This window comes from Cricetulus griseus, chromosome 6, assembly GCF_003668045.3.
Source record: "Cricetulus griseus strain 17A/GY chromosome 6, alternate assembly CriGri-PICRH-1.0, whole genome shotgun sequence".
NCBI lineage: Eukaryota > Metazoa > Chordata > Mammalia > Rodentia > Cricetidae > Cricetulus > Cricetulus griseus.
Window position 1 is genome coordinate 84,683,000 of NC_048599.1, and position 18,626 is coordinate 84,701,625.

Here is an 18,626-nt window from a genome sequence, read left to right on the forward strand (position 1 = left end):
AGGAGGAGTCGGTCAGCTCAGCGCAAAGCGAGCAGAAACTGAGCTGGGGCCCTGCGGCATGATGAGGAATGGGTTTCTGGAGGATGAAGGACTGGGATAGGGAGGATGCAGAGCAGCCTCCAGGAGGCTAGCAGTGCGCCAGGCTGGGCGGGGCCGGGACACCCAAGCAGGGGTTGGCACCTCCAGCCTCTCGGTAGACTATAGACTGAGCCCCGGGTGCGCCCCGCAGCGGCAGGCGCGGGGCCGCTGACCCAGGCAGGCTCTTCCTTAGCACCTCGGAGAGTAGGGCACCAGAGCAGCTAGAATTCGGCTCTGGGTACCTCCCGACCATGCCCGCTACCGCAGGCGCCGGGCGAGCGCAGGCCGCGCCTCCGGAGCCCGAGGGCCTGGCGACGTCACCGAGGCTCTGACGCGCGCTAACCCAGGCGCGGGCTTCCTCCCGGCAGGGCAGGTCCGAGTCCTTGAAACCCACCACCACATCCTTGGCCCTCCTCCCAGAGAACCTAGATTCTGCTAATTCGGGAAGGCTCTTAGTTCTTCAGGTACTGATAAGGACGCAAGCTAATAGCTTATATATAAAATAATAATAATAAGTATTTTTAATAATGCCAGGAAAGAAATAGCCAGACGCAAGAAACAGACTAATAATAACCAGCCAGCTAAATCTCTGCTTCTGTGCTCAGCACTCTTAAGGACAATAATGACGACAACAGCCATAATAGCCACAGTTTATTGAGCGCTTACTCTGCCAAGGCAGTGTTAAGCGCTTTGCAGGCAACAACCCTCGGAGGTAAGCACCGTTGTGATCCCCATTTTGCAGGAAACCAGGGCAGAGAGGTTAAGTAGCCTGCCCCAGGGCACACAGCTAGCTGGTGTCAATGCCAGAATCCCAACCTAGGCTGTCTGTTCTCTTGTAATCCTCAAGCCAACCCGTTAAGGTCGGGAGCGTTCTCTCCATCTTATTGATGAGGAAAACAAGGCACATGGAAATTTAAGTACCTTGCCCAAGGTCACCTAGCTGGATGAGGCAGAAAGCGAACCCAGGGCTCCTCTCTGTCCGCAGAACCCTCGGTCTTGGCCATAGGCGATGCCACTTCCAAACCACCTCCGACCGCCCCGCAGGCTTCTGCCCGGGTTTCCGGGAGGCAAAAGCAGCCCCAGGTGGGTTTGGGTAGGTTCCTGCAGCCTCCGCTCTGCTGATGAACCGGGTGTTTTAGAGCAGCGTCCTTGCTCTGCCTTCAGGCGTAGGATGGGGACGCCTCTCCTGGAATCCAGTCCCAGACCAGGCTGCGCGATCACGGGAAGGGACGGAGCGGGGGCGGAGGCAGCAGAAAGGATCCGGAGTCCCATTTGACCAGCCGTGGGGCCAGGCTCCAGATTTGCCCTCCCCGAGGCCGGCAGAGGGCGCTGCCGCACGCGCATGGAGTTTCACTACTGTCAGCTCTGCCTACAAACACTTGCAGAGGCTTTCCTTCTTCAGGTGAATTCCCCCACCCACGTATCTTAGACCTGTGTCTTTAGACTGAGCAATTGCTATCCCTTCGAGGCTTCCCAAGTCCCAATCTGCTCGCCCGTGTTCTGTTAAGTGGCAAGAATGGGGCTTCCATTCGGTTTAAAGGCCTGGGTATTGCAAATTCAGTGCGGTCTGGCCTCCCCTTCTGGTGAGTCCCTGAGTGATTTAAAATGGAGGTAGATCCTCCACTTGAAATAGATAACGAATTTTCTTTCCTTTCCAAAACCGGAAATGGAGACTAAAGAGGGAGCCGACAGATGAAACGGTCTATTTTCATAATAGCCACCGCCTATTGGTCGCTCCTTTTGCTCCAGGCTCTTTTTAGACCTTGACTCACTATGGACTGAACATTGTGAATCATGATTCCCATTGATGTAAAGTCAGAAAACTAATAAATAATGAGGCCAGGATTTGATCTAGGAACTCTACTCTTAAAGCCACATTCCCAAAACCAAGATGCCCAAGTGGACAACTGATCCAAAAGGGTAGTTTATAACACCAAATCTAGGGTGCTTAGCAAGATCCTACCATGAATGGAGTTTGGCCAGCTTTCTTAAGCCCTCTTTAAAATAAAGTCTGAAGGGGCAATGAGAGAGTCCACTGGAGGCTTTTTGTTTTAGTCTGGAAGAGCATCCAGTGTGCCTCAATCACTTTCTATGTCTGGGCTCTGAAGAATTAATAGTGGATCTAGGAAAGTCTGAAAAACACAGAAGGGAAGGGGAAAACCCTTTCTGTGGTTTTTACCTTAAATCAAGCCTCGTTTTGCTATTTGTGCTATATTTTTAAATTAACGTGGCTCTCCCCACCCTTGAAGTTGGCACACAAATAGCAAAAACAGAAGGAAAGCCAGCTAGCAACTTTAAATGTGGTTCTCAGGAAGGAGGGACCTGACTTAAAAAGGAAATGGGAATTAAATGAGGTGTCTTGGTGTCTCAAAGACAGACTTTCCACGAGGAATTTCAATCATGGCCCTTAGAACAGGAGCTTCGTCTGGGTCTGGGCTGGGCTCCCATGAAAAGACCAAATCATGCTTTTCTACTACGCCTGCATCTCTGGCCACCGGGGTCTAAGATACAGTTTTCAGGGGGATTTTTCCTACACCCTGGATCTGTAACTCAGACCCCTTACTTTTCCAGAAGTGTGTTTTGGAAATTCAAACCAGGTGAGGCTACCAATGATCACATCACTAGGTGTGGCTATGTAGAATGACTGCTTGACTATAGCATTACCAGCTGGTGGCTTTTCCAGACAGGGAGAACAGTGCAGAAAGGATCTCATGAAACTTGTCACTGAATAGCTGTCCCTATTGCACTATGTCTTTAAGCCAGAAGAATTAGCCCTCTTCATCCAACACAGGAGGCCTCAGGTTGTCCTCAGCTGCCTCCTGCAAAATAGTGGGCTTCTTTGTCCTTCTGGGTTTCTGTCAGAGTAGTCCCTCCATAAGTGATGACAACCTGCAACATAGTGATGCTCCCGGTACAGCAAAGACCCCAGCGTGAGCCCAAGGCTCCAGCTTTCCTGCCTGGCTCCAGGATATTAAAGCTTGCTTCTCCTGTGCCTTGTGACTCCCATTCCTTTGGCTCATAAGAGTGTTGCTACTCAGCCTGAAACAAATCGGGCCGTATTTATGAAGCACGTGTATTACAATGAAAATCCCAAACTGACACAGTATTCCACTGCTGACAGGAAAACGCTGCTTTAAACAGCATCGGCTGTTGGGACACATTGGATAAAGCTTACCAGGCTTTCAGTCATTTTTAAAAATTGCATCTTGGAATTAAGTGAGTCACAATAATCAATCAGGGGAAGGGAGAACACTGGGCTTTTGTTAACTCTCAAGATTATTCAATCAAAATACACTTTCACCACGCACGCCCTTAAAAAGACAGAATACTTCAGGTAAAACGATAGGTTTTTTTTTTTTTTTTCTGGAAAATCTATCAACATTGAATGATCTTGGCCTTGACCTATTTTTAAAGATGAAAAGAATTGGAGGTAAGACTCAGACCGTCCTTGAAAATTCCTAATCGGTACTCTCAGTATGTTCTAGGATTGGCAACCGGGGATGCTGAGCGCTAGGCAAGCACTCACCTACTGAGCCACATTCCCAGACCCCCTAGTGTTCTTAACATTCCATTCCCCCACCCTTCTAGATGTATCATCATTTCCTTCCCTTTGAGGAAGGCAGCGGGACTAGAACCTGAAAGAGTGAGGGAGAAACGAGAGGCACTTTTTCTGCAGTCAGGAACGTTTGAGCCATTTGAGTCAAGGAAACTATGTAGGCGCCGCCTATGCACGAGTGTATGGTTCTGCATTCTCTGAGGCCCCAAATCTCCATCACACTGAGGCCTGCGATATGCCAAAGGTAAAACTATCTGGGAAGGACTATGTCTTCCTGCAGAGACGTGCAGAGTGGCCAGGGGACCTCCTTTCCAGCTCAGGGTCGTCTGCACGTTCAGCTGCTCGGGGTACAGAGCTGGAAACTCTCCCAGCGCATTCCTGCTGGGAACTTGCCAAGCCCTTTGGGGAACCGTCTGCAGCGCTTAATCTGGGGAAATGAGTTTTGCACTTTCACAGAGTGTGAAATTCCTCAGGGACATTCTTGTACTCGGAAAGAGAAATCAAACCCAGCTCCTTCCCTCAGGGTCCTTGCCGTTAAGAAAGTAAACCCAATACAGTTCAGCGGGTCCTGCCTGCGGCCAGCCGTGGATGGGGGCAGGAGTAAGAGTCCCTTGGATATCACCCGGATCCGCAAGCTTTGAGATTTCAGGGCTTGGGTTGCCGACATGTATACACAGGGAGGGACAAACAACGCGCCTAAGCCACCAAGGAGGAGCTCAAAATCTCGTTATCTTCCTAGAAACCTTGGCGGCTCGGCCGCGGCTTGCTGTCTGATGCAACAGTTTGCAACGCGGGTTCAGGGAGTGGAGGCCTGCGGTGCGGCACACAAGCTCGGCCGAAGCGCATGCGCAGGCTGCGCCTTGCCCCGCCCCGCGGCGGGAAGCTTTTCTCCAGATGTGCGGGGCGGGGATGGGGGCGGAGCCAGAGGCGCAGAGACCTTTGGCAGCTCGCGCCTGCGATCTGAGCTGAATTAGACTTCGGAGGCATTGGCTGACTGACCCAGTGATCCAAAAAAAAAAAAAAAAATCAGAGAGGCCGAAATCGCCACAAACGTGCCTGGAGAGAGAAGTTGAAGAGCTAGCTGGCTTTTGAGTCGGCCTCCCTTTCCGAGCCTCCGGATCTCTGATGCTGTACCACCTGAACATTTTATTTGTGGGAGGGGACAAGTCACGTCAATATGTTCACAAAAATTGCAGCTATCACGATTGTCTCCCATATTCACATTGGTCCTGTATTTTAGATTTTAATTGACTTTTATTTTATTAACTGTTTCTCTAAATTAACTTTAAATTGATTCCCTTTTTTATGTATCCTTGCCTTAAGCGATAACATTAGAGAAACCACAGACTGAAAATAAACTCAGAATTACTGTCTCGAAAAACCAAAGAAAAAAAATTGTTTTCTTGTTAGCTAAAATTGGCTTACCTACCATATCGGGGGTGTCTAGCAGTAATAATAACCATTGTATTAAGGCTTTGTCAACATTCCCAGGACTAGTCTAAACACTGAACACATTCTATTGCTTCATGATGCCCTAGGAAGTGTTTGTTTTCTACATTTTTACAAGGAAAGGAAGGCCCAGAGAAGTTAAGAAATTTGCCTGAGATCACAGAGCCAGGAGGCAAACTCCATTAGCCTGATTCCAGAGCCTCCCTTCAAAAGCCCAATGCAAGAACCCAAGGATTTCTTCAAATCCCACCCCTCTTTCAAAGCCAAGCTCAAATGTCAGGATCTGAACGCAGGCCTCCAGGAATCTATTGTCAGGGGAATACAGGCATAGGAAAGAAGAGGCTCACCTCAACAGGGCACCATACTAGCTCTGCAGCTAATAGCTATGATTGAGCCTTTCATTGTCTCAACTACAGAATGGCCATAGCAATAGCTTCTTTCTTTCTTTTAAAGATTGGTTAATCTACTCAATCATATCTCCTTACAGTTTTATTTGGTTTTATTTTATGTATATAAAAATTTTGTCTGTATGTATGTCAGTACACCACTTGTGTGTCCTGAGGCCAGAAGAGGGTGTCTTATTCCCTAGAACTAGAGTTGCAGATGGATTGCAAACTGCTCTGTAGGTTCTGGGAATTGAATCTAGGTCCTCTGGAAGATAAGCCAGTGCTCTTAACTACTTAGCCATCTCTCCAGCCCCAGTAATAGTTTCTTCCCACACTTTAGTTGTTGTTGCTTTGTTTTGTTTTCAAGACAGGGTTTCTCTGTGTAGCCCCCAACTGTCCTGGAACTCGCTCTGTAGACCAGGCTGGCCTTGAACTCACAGAGATCCTCCTGCCTCTGCCTCCTGTGTGCTGGGATTAAAGGTGTGTGCCACCACCCACACATTTGATCTGGCGAACTCGGTACTCATTTCCCTGCCTAGAAGACTCCTTTTTTTTGTTTTGTTTTTTGGTGTGTGTGTGTGTGTGTGTGTGTGTGTGTGTGTGTGTGTGCGCGTGCGTGCGTGCGTGCGTGCGTGTGTGTTGTTGTTGTTGTTGTTGTTTTGTTTTGTTTTTCAAGACAGGATTTCTCTGTATTGCTTTGGGCCTGTCCTGGAACTCGCTCTGGAGACCAGGGTGGCCTCAAACTCACAGAGATCCTCCTGCCTCTGGCTCCCAAATGCTGAGATTAAAGGCATGTGCCACCAACGCCGGACTAGAAGACTCTTCTTCAATGGGCTTCCTTTCTTCTAAGGTGAAGTGAGTTACAGGACTCCACACCTAGCATGCTCGGGCTTTGGCACCGGTTCGGATTATGGCAATTAGTACCACTGTACTGCAATGACCTGCTTCCACACTGGACCGAAAGCTCCTCCAGCACACAGACTGTGCCTGGCTTGCCTCTGTATCTTCAGTCTCTCTCTCTCTCTCTCTCTCTCTCTCTCTCTCTCTCTCTCTCTCTCTCTCATTTTCTCTCTCTCTCTTATTTTCTCTCTTTCTCTCTCTCAGAACAAGAGGAATCATGTTGAACCAGTGATCAGAGTGAGCCCCGAGTAGAGGAAGGCCCTTGCTTCCCAGTCCTGGAGGGATGAAAACACCCCCCATAGAACACAGAAGGACCCTCTGGCCTGTCTGAGGCTCCCAGATATTATGACTCCAGAAAACCAGTGAGCTGGCTCTGAAATCCCCACGGGCTTTTGGCTGGTGACACATAAGAGGCAGAAATGATGACAGGGGCAAGGATTCAAACATTGGAGTCTCTCAGCCCCCAGTTCCCCTGAGCTCTCACACTGCAGCGCTCTGAAGCATCAGCTGCTTACTTAGTAGGTGCTGTGCTGAGTCCATCCCCTCAGCCATCTTTACAGCCACAGGAAACCCCACCCTACTCACTTTAGTGAGGAAATGGAGAGCCAGAGACAATTAGCTGCCATTGGAAGTCCACCCAGGGATTTAAACCGTCTGGAATTAAACTCCAGAAATAAGCTTTTAACAAATATGTAGAACTATTCCCTCTTTCCAAAATTCACCTCATACTGCCTTCTCCCCTACTCTGACCTCCTTGGAAATCCCATAGGGACTTCCAGTTTGTCCCCACCTCATCCCTACAAATACCCCCTCCACCTGGCAAGGGTTAGGACAAGATTCTCTATCTGCTTTTTCATTTTCCTCTCTGAATCAATGTACCACATAAATCTATAATTTTCCCCAAAATCTTGTGTGTGTATACCTGTGGTGTGTGTGTGTGTGTGTGTACCTGTGGTGTGTGTGTGTGTGGTGTGTGTGTGTGTGTGTGTGTGTGTGTGTGTGTGTGTGTGTGTGTGTGTGTGTGTGTGTGTGTGTGTGTGTGTGTGTGTGTGTGTGTGTGTGTGTGTGTGTGTATACCTGTGGTGTGTGTGTGTGTGTGTGTGTGTGCTGCTTGCATGAACATGGGTGTGCATGTAGAAGCCAGAGGTTGTTAACATCAGGTGTCTGCCTCAGTTGCTCAATTGCTCTCCACTTTTTTCTCTTTTCTTTCCTTCCTTCCTTCCTTCTTTTTTCTTTCTTTCCCGTTTCATTTATTTCTTTGAAACAAAATGGAGTTCACCATTTTGGCTAGAGTGGCTGGCCAACAAGCCCCCAGTATCTTTACCCCTAGATCTGGGATCACAAATGCATTCTAACACAGCCAGATTTTTACTGGTGCTGGATAGCCAAACTCAGGTCCTCGTGCCTGTACAACCAGCACTTTACCCATCAACTTATCTTCCAGCCCTTCTCTACTCTCCTCTATTGGCCATATAATCAATCAGAAATTCCACTTACCAGTCTGGAAACTACATATCCCAGAATGCTGTTCTCTCCTGGAAAGAGAACAAAAATCCTATGTCAACCATGTGTCTCCTATTTTGGGGTTGGAAAATTTGGTCACTAGCTTGAATAAAAATTGGTATGCCCATAGACTTAATTCTTCTGGCCCCAGGCAGACATGGATTTCCCAGGCCTCAGAGATCAGGGGAGGGTATAAGTTATTACAGCAAACAGAACCTTCAATTAGGAGCATGCATGAAGACTTGGCACACAGCTTCTGGGAGAGTGAGGGAGACCCCTGTCCAGGAGGCCTAGTACCACCATCACCCCTTCACCCTCTTCACTTTCTTTCTTCCAGATTCTTCTCCTAATTGTACCACTGAGCCACTCCCTTGTCCTTGTCCCCACCCCCATACCCACACCCATGCTTTAACCATTTCGTATAAAATCCAGCCCACCAGACTGAGGTTTCCTTCCACCCAAATGTTATTTTCAGAAGGAGCCATTGAGGTTGCTGAGTAATTGCAGCGTTGGACCTCTGCAAGCCAAGCTGAAAATAATCAGCGAGGCAGATGGGGTGGGAAGAAAGTGGTACCCTTCCACTAAAGGGTGGGAGAAATCCAAACGGGGTGAGTCAGAGAGAGGCAAGCGCCAGGCTGGGCCGGCTGGGCTGATGGCCTGGAGTTCAGTTAAGGGGAAACCGCCCAAGGTGGGCCCTTTGACTGAGGCTCGATCCAAGGTGGTTCCTGGCTGCACATCACAAGTCCATATTTCTTGTGACAGCCACTATGCTTCTGCTCTTACTCACTTGGGCCATCATAGCCAGTAGGCCACACTGCAACTTGACTGTGCCAGCTAACTTGCCTGTCTCTCCAGCCAGGCTTCTCAGCTTCAATACTGGTTACCCTTTGTGGGGAACTGCCCTGGCCTGGAAGGATGTTCAGTAGCATCTCTGGTCACTCCTCCCTTGATGCCAATAGCAGGCAAAAACTCAGTCAGGACAATCAAAGATGGCCAGTGGGCCACTGGTTCAAAACCACTCACCTCGTGGGTCTGGATCTGAACTATCGGTGAACTCTTATTTCCAGGTACAGCTGTGGATGCTCCAAGCCCAATGTGAGTGCCTACTGTGTGCTAGGCAATGTCCTCAGTTCTGCAACTAGAGCAGGAAATAAGGCAGACATGGGTCCTGCCCTCGGGGAAATGACAGGCTTTCTGGGACAGCAGTCACTTTCCAGTGAGACATATGGAAAAGAAAGGCAAGAATCTAGAAAAGGGTTCTGACCCAGATTATGGGAATCAAACGAGGCTCTTGGAGAAAATGAAGATTTAGCCAGCTGGAGATGGGGCAAAGGGGAAGTCTGAAGAACAGGGATAGAGTTCAGATGCCTTGAGAGACAGCTATACATTAAAGAATCCAAAGAAGGCTGCAACAGACTGTGTTTGGGACAGTGGGAAGGCATCTTCTCTCATCCCCCATGCATTTCCTGTGTTCTTTTTTTCTGTGTTCCTAGCACAGGCATGTAAACTCAGGATCATATTTAACCATCTTTCAACCACCACCCCCTCGTCCTCATTCAACCCTCTTCAGTCAACCGGTTACCAAACTGTGTCATTCTACCACGAGAGAACGCAAACTGTCTCGCAGTCTCCTTTCCCACCAAACCCCTGATGTGATGTAGGCTGTCTTCTTACTCACTCAGATTCATGAAATAGTTTCCTAACGAGTCATTCTCCAGTCCCTACTTCAGAGAAAGACAAGAATCTGATCACATCTCCCTGTCTTGACCCTCTTGACTAACAAAGTCCGGTCACACAGCTTGCCTTCTTCCTGGGACTTTCAGGTGCCATTCCTTGACCCATGCCAACAGGCCTCTAACTTGCTGTACTCTGGCTGGCTACACAAGGCCACTAGTCACACCCTGAGAGCCTCCACACCTCCACAGTTTTCTGCTCTCTTTGTCCAAATACCCTTCCCGACCAAGCACTTGTGAAATTCTCACCAACAATTAAGAGCCAGCTGAAAGACACTCTCAGCAAGATCTTCTCTCAGTTTTCCATGCTTTTATTGGGCATTATATTACTCTTATATCGACGCTATGTGACCATTTGTCCTGTTGGCCCACAATTAGCTGTTTAAATCTGTCCCTTCCTTCAGGGTCTGAGGACCTCAAAGGCAGGTAATGAAGTAAACTGTGCTAGGTGACCGACTGTCCAGTGATTACTTCTCCTTTCGGCTTCCTCAGGGAGCCGAGGAAATGCAAAGCTCAGTGTATAATTTCAAGTAGCAGTTAAGCTGTTGTGGCAAGCAGACAGACCCCTGAGCCTCTATAGAAATGACCCTTCATGTAACTCAAGAATGGGCTCACAATCCTATCAAAGCCTTGACCGGGGAACTCAGGCCTGAGTTAGTATGCGACAAAGACTTCCTAGATCCACAAATATTTATCCTCCCCTCTTTAAGAATAAAACTGGGGTCTATAGATACTGCTCAGTGCTTAGAGCACTGGCCACTCTTCCAGAGGACCTGGGCTCAGTTTCTAGCACCCTTGTGGCAACTTGCAACTGAATATGACTCCACTTCTAGGGAATATGACACTCTCTTCTGGCCTTCTTTGGTACAAGGTGTGTATACACACACACACACACACACACACACACACACACACATGCACGCACGCACGCAGGCAGGCAAAACACTCATGCACATAAAATTAAATTTAAAAAAGAATAAAACTGATTTTTGACTGAGCAGATGACTGTTTTGGTGAAAACTACATTTCCCAGCCTCCCTTGCAGCTGAACGTGGCCATGTGTCTAAGTTCTCACAAATGTAAAGTGAGTGGAAATAATTGTATTGTTTCTAAGTTGTGTCCTCAAAGGGAATGTATGCTGCTTCCCAAACCCTTCTCTTGTTTTTCTCCCTGACTAGGAGGTGACAGAAATTGAATTTATCTCCTCAGAGCTAAAAAGGGAAACTTGTTGCAGATGATGGCCAAGCCTCCCATCAGTTTTGGACTGTTTTTATCTAAACTCTTACACGAGGCAGACATCTTTTCTGTTTTGCTTGCACTTCTGTATTCAGAGGCAGCTTTTCCAATACTCTGTAAACGCCTGGCCCTCCAGCTCTGAGGAATGGGCTCAGGACCGAGCATGGGAGCTAGTTAGGTCCAGTAAACAGAAGGGAAGTACAGTGAGAGCTTCCAGGGAGAATGTTCTTGTGTTTATGGGAGAGCTTCAGGGAACACCCTTCTCTCTCTCTCACCGGACACTGCTGAGCCTGGAAACAGCTCCCAGCCTGCGGACAGAACTACATACAGAGGAAGGCAGAAGATGAAGGCACAGTCCAGGGGTGGGCAAAGGTTCTTTTCCTAGGGGAAATATAGCCATGGACAGTGGGATTCTGCCTAAAGCAAGCTCTTGGCAGGTGCAGGTGGTAATGGGGACAGAAGGCAGCCATAGCAAGGTCTTGGCCCTAGTCCTGTGCTTTGTTGATCACACTCATCCCTGCCTCTCTCTACTCAACACCTTGGGGGCAATCTTCACACCTCAGAGCTCCTTGCCCACTGATTTCTGACTGGAATTACTCCACAGAAGGTGCTGGAGGAAGATGGGAGCAGGAAGGTGAGCAGTCTGGTATTTTTCCCAATCCCCTGCATCTCTGGCAATAACTGCTCTTTGTGGTAGCCCCTAGTATTGAGCTCTTGGGCTACCACCTCTTCTCTTTATGCAGCCTGAGGGGTAGAGGTGGTGTTCACAGCTGTTCATAGCCTGCCTGCCCACTCCCCTCAGGCCTTCACTTCCTTTTAACTTGTCAACCATTTCTTTCATTGAACCTGGACTCTTGTGCCCTAACTGGACCTTGCCTGTCCCAGATTAGAAGGAGATAGTCAGGGGGGTTGCTTCCTATCCCTGCTGGATCTGGGCAGAACCTCACAGGGCAAAGTGCTAGGTAAACACCACAAATGAGGGTGACTAGGCCCTCATTCTGCAACTAGGCCACCACAGTACCCCATGGGTGCCAAGGCAGGTGGTCATGGTGGTGGCTGCCAGACCCCAAGGTGTTCCATACCTGAATCTTGGCAATAGGAGAGTCCAGATGCCTTCCTATTCATTGGGTTTTACGGCCACTCACATTCTCCTAGCCTTAGTAAGAATCCCAGCAGGGTTACTTCATATACGTAGCATCAGAAAATAACATAGTCTCTTGGTACTTCAGTGTCTTCATCAAACTATGGAAAAGATTGCCATGGTGGTGATTTAAGATAACACTAAGCACATTGCCTGGCATGAAATAGTCAGTTAATGGGACCAGCCACCAATGAGAATATTCAGGCAGCAGGGACAAGGGGGGAAGGGAGCCCAATATGTGGCCATTGAAGCTGGAAGTGCAAAGATTTGGGATGTATGAGTCTAGGCCCACATGCTGGTCTCTCCACCCCAAGGACTGGTTCCATTTCCCTGGCATCTCAGGCTCAGCTATACTTCTCCCTCCACTCATCTTCCACTATTCTCTCTCTCTTGTTGCTTACCAGCTGCTGCCATGTCCCCATCAGTGCTCAGCAACCCGGGAAGGAGGCAGAGGCTTTGTGGCTTCTCTACCACTTTAGGCCAAAGACTGTATCTAAGGCAGGAGGGGGCCTGAGGAGAGACACCACCAGCTTCAGGTGCCCTTACCTCACGTCGCTGCTGTTTGCCTGGTGAGTGCAACATGCATAGTCACTTCTGACACATTATCATGTTTAAGCGAGACATGATCCTTTGCTGCCGCTGTTAACAGCAGCATGGGGTGGGGGTGGGGGTGTTTTGTTTTTTTAATTAATTTATTAATTTTCAGTTTTTGAGACAGGGTTCCTGTGTAACAGTACTGGCTGTCCTGGAACTCACTTTTCAGACCAGGCTGGCCTCGAACTCACAGAGATCCACCTGTCTCTCTCTGCCTCCACCACCACCTGGTGCATCCCAGATTTGTTGTTGTTGTTCTGTTTTTTGTTTTTGTTTTTGTTTTCCAGGCAGGACTCTTGAGTTTTATTCAGTGGGTCTCTGGGTCTAGAAGAAGGTGTTAGGCCTCTTTCTGGTGAAGCATGGCTTGTGCTGGCACAGCAACACACGGTGGGGCGGGGCAACGGGAACTTGGAGACGCGGAACTGCTTGACGGCCGGACGGCCATCCGCACTTGCCCGCTGCAGTCTATTCCACCTTCATAATCTGGATGGAGTGTGCACGGGTACAGTGTCGGGCACCCATGTCTTGGTAGCACTGTGTGACAGCGCCAGCAGTGGTCAGGTCCCGGTACTCTCGTACATGTAGTGTGTATCACTGCAGGAGCCATAGCACAGCCAGATGCCGAAGTTCTTCACACGCGGTGGTGATTTCTAGACACCTGTCCACAATACAGTATCTCCCCAGACGACTTCTTCATCTTCTTCAGCTGCCACACGAAATACCAGAAGTGGGACTTGGCCACCACATGGTTGGGTGAGAAGATGCCCATTCGGTATAGTGGTGGTGTGTGGCACTTTCGGGATGGGCAAGCAGCGCCCCACCACCTTGTACTCTCGAAGCATGCTCGAGGCCTTCAGGGCGGTTGTTCCTCCTTGGCGGCGAGTCACAAAAGGAAGTCACATCCCAGTTTTATAAAGACATCAAGCTTTGGGGATGTTAAGGAGCCTCCCTAAGTTCACACAGACTGAGGGTAGCAGAGACAGAATTTTAACCAATTTAATGTAAGAGATGCCACAATCTAGGCAGTGGTGGCACACAACTTTAATCCCAGCACTCTGAGGCAGAAGCAGGTAAATATCTGAGTTCAAGGCCAGACTGATCTACAAAGCAAGTTCCAGGACAGCCAGGGCTACACAGAGAAACCCTGCCTCAAAAGACAAAATAAAATAAAATTTAAAAAATGCAGGCTGCCCAGGAGGACTTATTGTGACACTCAGCCTGTGGCTCCGCATGGGTAGTCAGTCCATGGGTACTGGCATTTAAGGCAAGCAGGTGAGACCCAGTCTGCCTCAGGGAGGCCTGGTCTGTCTCTGGGGTGCATGTCAGATGTCAGAAGGGCAGAGGACTTGGCAGGTCAGGTAGGCCCAGTATTGGGTCAGCTACTCTCATCCCCTCTCAGTCCTGGGGAATTCTTCCTGGAGAGTCGGCTGTGGACCCTGAAAGTCTTGTTCTCTGCAAACTCAGGAAAAGACAGACACCCTCGAGTGTCTCATTCCCAGATACCCACCTCCTGGAAGGCTGTCTCCAAATGTCCCCAGCCTTGCTGCAGACTGAGTCTCTCTCATGACAGCACCACAAGACGCCACTCTCCGGTGTGGTATCAGGATCCAGCCTTGGAGTCCGCATCAGTCTCAGCATGGCTGACTGGAGCCAGGAGGCCATGGACAAGTGCCTTCATTTGTTCCTTTGAGCTCCGGTTCCTTTTCTGTCCAGGGGCCTTCCTATGGGCAGGTGTCTGATAAAGGTGATAGAGGCCACCTCTTCCTCTTTTAAACTTCTTCCTTCTGGGTCCTCACAGCCTTCCCTGACCATTTGACCACTTTTGTAGGTGGGGGTACTCTTTCCCAGAATTTTCCCCACACTGTGGTCTCTGGGCCTGCAGGAGACAGTGGTTTCACCATCCTCTGTGGCCTGCCCAGGACCAGCTCCCCTGAGAGCAAAGAGCTCAGAGCTGGAGGCACAGGCCCCACCCTGTGTGTAAACACTAGTTGGGCACCGGCTGACCTCAGGAGGGAAGTGCTGGCTGCTCCCAGCCTCTCCCACTGAGGTTCCAGAGGAAGTGCCAGGCTAAGCTGGCACCCTGGCCCCAGGCTGCCTCCGTTCTGGAAATAGTCACTAAGAGCCAAGCCTCTAGCTAAAGGTGGACAGAAGTTAAAAATTCCTAACCATGGCTTGCCAGGCCTGGTCAGGAGCACTCATGCTAGACTGGCCTCATGAGTCAGATCTCTCTAATTGAAATGGTTTCAATGATCATATTCATAAATGGAATCTGCTTATTTCTTTAAAATACAAACTGTAACAACATAAATATTAGTAGTTTTAATGTTGGAGGGAGAAGAATATGTGTTTTATTATTGTTTGTGAAGTGCTTTTCTGTACTGATAAAATTTCTTTTGTTTAAAGATTTTATTTATTTATTATGTATACAACATTCTGCTTCCATGTATATCTGCACACCAGAAGAAGGCACCAGATCTCATAATGGGTGGTGAGCCACCATGTGGTTGCTGGGAATTGAACGCCTCACGACCTCTGGAAGAGCAGAGCTCTTAAACTCTGAGCCATCTCTCCAGCTCCTGATAAAATTTCTTTAAGTAAAAATGTTTCTAGGTAAATAAGAGAAGGGGTGGGGGTGCAGGTGAGTGACGAAGCACAAGCCTAGGAGGACAAGTGAGAGCTTGAGTTCCTCCACACTAAGGTAAAACAAGACAAGCATGGTTTCGCTAGGGATAAGAGCCACGAAAATGCATACCAGGACCTCTCCTCTAGAACCAGGCCATCCGTGTATTAACATGGTTTCCTCTAGCATATATTTATGCCATGATATTCTTTTTGTGAAAGGAAAGAAATCATCGAGCTGGGAAGAAGCAGTTAAGAGTGCACAGAGTTCTTGCAAAGGATCTGAGTTTGGCTCCTGGCATGCAATCTGAACTACAACCGCTTGTAACTCCAGTTCCAGAGTATCTGGTGCCCTTTTCTGACTTCTTTGGGCTCCTGCATGTACATGGTGCTCATAGACTCTCACAGGCACACATACATACACACAAACACAAAATAAGTAAATAAATTCTAAAAGGATTCATGTTTGCAAAGCCATTTCTCCTTAACAATGTATGTTGAACAGTTTCTTGTGCCCTTATTTAGTTAGGTATGCATCTTCTAAGGGATTTTTCCTAGTGAAACCCTAAGGTTCTGATTCTATTTAAAAACAAACAAACAAACAAGGTCTCACCACATAACCCAGACTGATGAAAACTCAGTTCTCCTTCATCCTCAGATAACATCCACATTATTTTTCTGAAACAGAGTTTTTCACTGGAACCTGTGGCTTGTCAATTAGGCTAAGGTCAACCAACAAGCCCCAGGGATCTAGCTGACTCCACCTTCCCAGGGCGGGGATTGCATATGCCACTACGTCGGGCTTTTTATGTAGGAGACAGGGATTGAACTCAGGTCCTGATACTTGGGTGCCAAGTACTTTACCAGTTGAGCCATCTCTCCAGCCCTACTGATAATGTATTTTTATAACTGAGATCCAGGTGGATCACAGTAAAATCACAACACATACTATATATTGGGGTTCTTTTCTTACTTAGAACGTAATACATTCTACATTTGTTGTTGAAAAACTAGAAATAGAGATAAATAGAAGAACATGTGCAACTCTGTAACCTCACTCCCAGGAAATAGTGTCTGCTGGTATTTTCACTTTTGGAATTTCTATCCACTATTTATATACATTTTAAAATAAAATTGGGAGCCAGCAATACGGCTCAATGGGTACAGAACCTGCTGTGCAAGTCTGTCAATCTGAGTTCTCTTCAGGGGGCCCACAGAGAGGTAGAAAGAGTCAACTAACTCCAAAAAATTGCCCTCTGACCTTTCCACGTGGGCTGCAGCACTAGACTCACATACATATAACACACACACACACAGAGTAATAATAATAAATTTAAATTTAAATTTGTCAAGTGTTGTAGTGCATAATTTTAATCTCAACATTCAGGAGACTGAGGCAGGTGAGTTTCTGTGAATGCTAGGACAGCCAAGGCTACACTGTGAGATTTTGTTCCCCAAAATGAAATACAATTTACTACTACTACTACTACTACTACTACTACTACTACTAGAGATAAACACTTCTCAGAGGAAAAATATAAAGAGATCCCAAGCTGTCCCCTGCATTGTGGGCTCTCACCTCTTCCTTTCTTCTCTCCCAGCTGCATGCTTTTCTTCTTTCTTTCTTCTTTTTTAACTTTGGCAGGGCCTCACTATGTAGCCTAGGCTGGCTTTGAACTCCCAATCCTCCTTCCTCAGCCTCCTGAGTGCTGCATCTCACCACACCCTGGAAAACTTGCTTAGGGACTGAGTTTCTTCCTGCTATCAAAATGCATTCCTTGAGCAACAAGTGCCCTGCTTTGCCCACTGCAGGGGAAGTTACAGAAGTGGACAGGACCTGGCAGACGGTACCACCAAGGTGAGGCAGTGAAGATATATGGAGTGTGAAGGGCTTGGGGGTGCCCATTCACTCTACAAATGCTGTCAAGCCCTTACCTTGGGTCACATCCTTGCTAGGCCCTGAGAGTAACTCAAAGAAGACATGGTCCCCACCCTCAGAATTCAGTTAACTGTAAGTTCTCAGGTGTTAGCTCTTTACCATTAGCCTATAGTCCTGCAGCCTGCACCTGTAAATCTGAAACCACAGATGCTACTGGACTAGAATCATTCAGTCTCCTCAGATCACCTCAGTGAGGACCACCAGGGGCCATTTAGGGGAAGACACCTCAGTCTAGGCTCCTGGAGAACTTTTAAACAAGGCAAGCTTGGAAGCTCTATTGAGCCCAGAGCTTGACCCTAATCGAGACGTCAGCAGTCACAAAACAACAGAGACACAGGGCACACTCAGTCCTGAGCTTCACCCTTCAATAAGTGACCTTGGGCAATTACTTCACCTCTATTAATCCCAGTTTGCTCATCTGTGAAACAGGGGTAACCATATGTGTTCTGCTTGAAATTAAACATTAATGTGCTTGATGGAGTGTCTGGCAAGCCATGTATGCTACACATCACTGTTACTAAATGAACTGAAACACATTTATTTACTCATTTAAATTGTCACTACGTAAGAAGTTACAGTGAGGACCTGAGAATAAGATGCACAGGATATTACATTCCATCTGACTGCTGGTAGGTATTCAGTCATCGCTGTCATCGTCACCATCAGCTTCTCTGTGTTATTTGAATTCTAGGCCTCAGGATCAATGCGGTCTATCCACCATACAACTTTAAGAACCACAACCATAGACTTTGGGATTCTTAGTGCCTGTCCCAGCATGAAAGAGATTCCTGTCCCCCAATCCCTTCCAGAAGGACTTTCCAGTGGTAGGCAGGTTGGACAAGGACGCATAGTTTCAACTTTCTGCTTTTGGGAGGGGGTGTGGTTCAGGCCTGGCTCATTTATCCAGCCTCAAGGGTCAGAAAGCTGTGGAGGCTCCAAGGCTGTTGCTGTGAGGTGAGAAGGGATATGCAAGGTTTCTGTTGATAATGACATTTTCAAGTGCTCACGGATGGCTCTGTTGCCATGGAGACACTGAAGGTACTGAGCAAGCTGTAGCCTCTCTTGAGGCGTGAGTCAGGTTCCATTTTATTTATTAAAAAATAAAACCAGCGCCCTGACCTACAGAAGACAAAGAGAAGATCCAGAGGCAGGTCGAGATGTCCGCTGTCTGGGGAGATGAATCAGCTGAGTTACGCACAGTCCTGGGGTCAGCCGGTCCCTAGAAACATTCAGCAAAATGTAGATGGGGTGGCAGCGGTACAAATGGGGGACTATGGAAAACACAAACAGAAATCACACTGCTGAGTGGAAACTGTGTAGCAGGGACCAGGCCTATTTTCTCAGCTCTGGCCCATGGGGACTCTGCCCTTTTCAGATATAGGAGTCCCCAACACCCAAGGAAATTGTCACAGGCCAACCCTAGAAAAGTGAAGGCCAGACTTGACCCAGAGATGACCAGACTGAACTGGGCCATCCACATGTGACACAATAG

General features: G+C 48.1%; 1 long non-coding RNA gene and 1 pseudogene across 3 annotated transcripts; both read right to left on the minus strand.

Annotated features, from left to right (window-relative positions):
- Positions 1-716: 716 nt before the first annotated feature.
- Positions 717-9,579, minus strand: LOC118238333. Of its 3 annotated transcripts, none has more exons than XR_004770560.1 (3): positions 8,896-9,579; positions 7,867-7,904; positions 717-2,967 (listed from the first exon to the last, which is right to left on the minus strand). It is a non-coding gene; the product is annotated as an uncharacterized LOC118238333 (long non-coding RNA). The 3 variants fall into 3 exon arrangements; XR_004770562.1 differs by lacking the exon at positions 8,896-9,579 and adding an exon at positions 8,310-8,412; XR_004770561.1 differs by lacking the exon at positions 8,896-9,579 and adding an exon at positions 8,089-8,200.
- Positions 9,580-12,812: 3,233 nt separating this feature from the next.
- LOC113832835 lies at positions 12,813-14,238 on the minus strand (annotated as a pseudogene).
- Between the last annotated feature and the right edge of the window lie 4,388 nt (positions 14,239-18,626).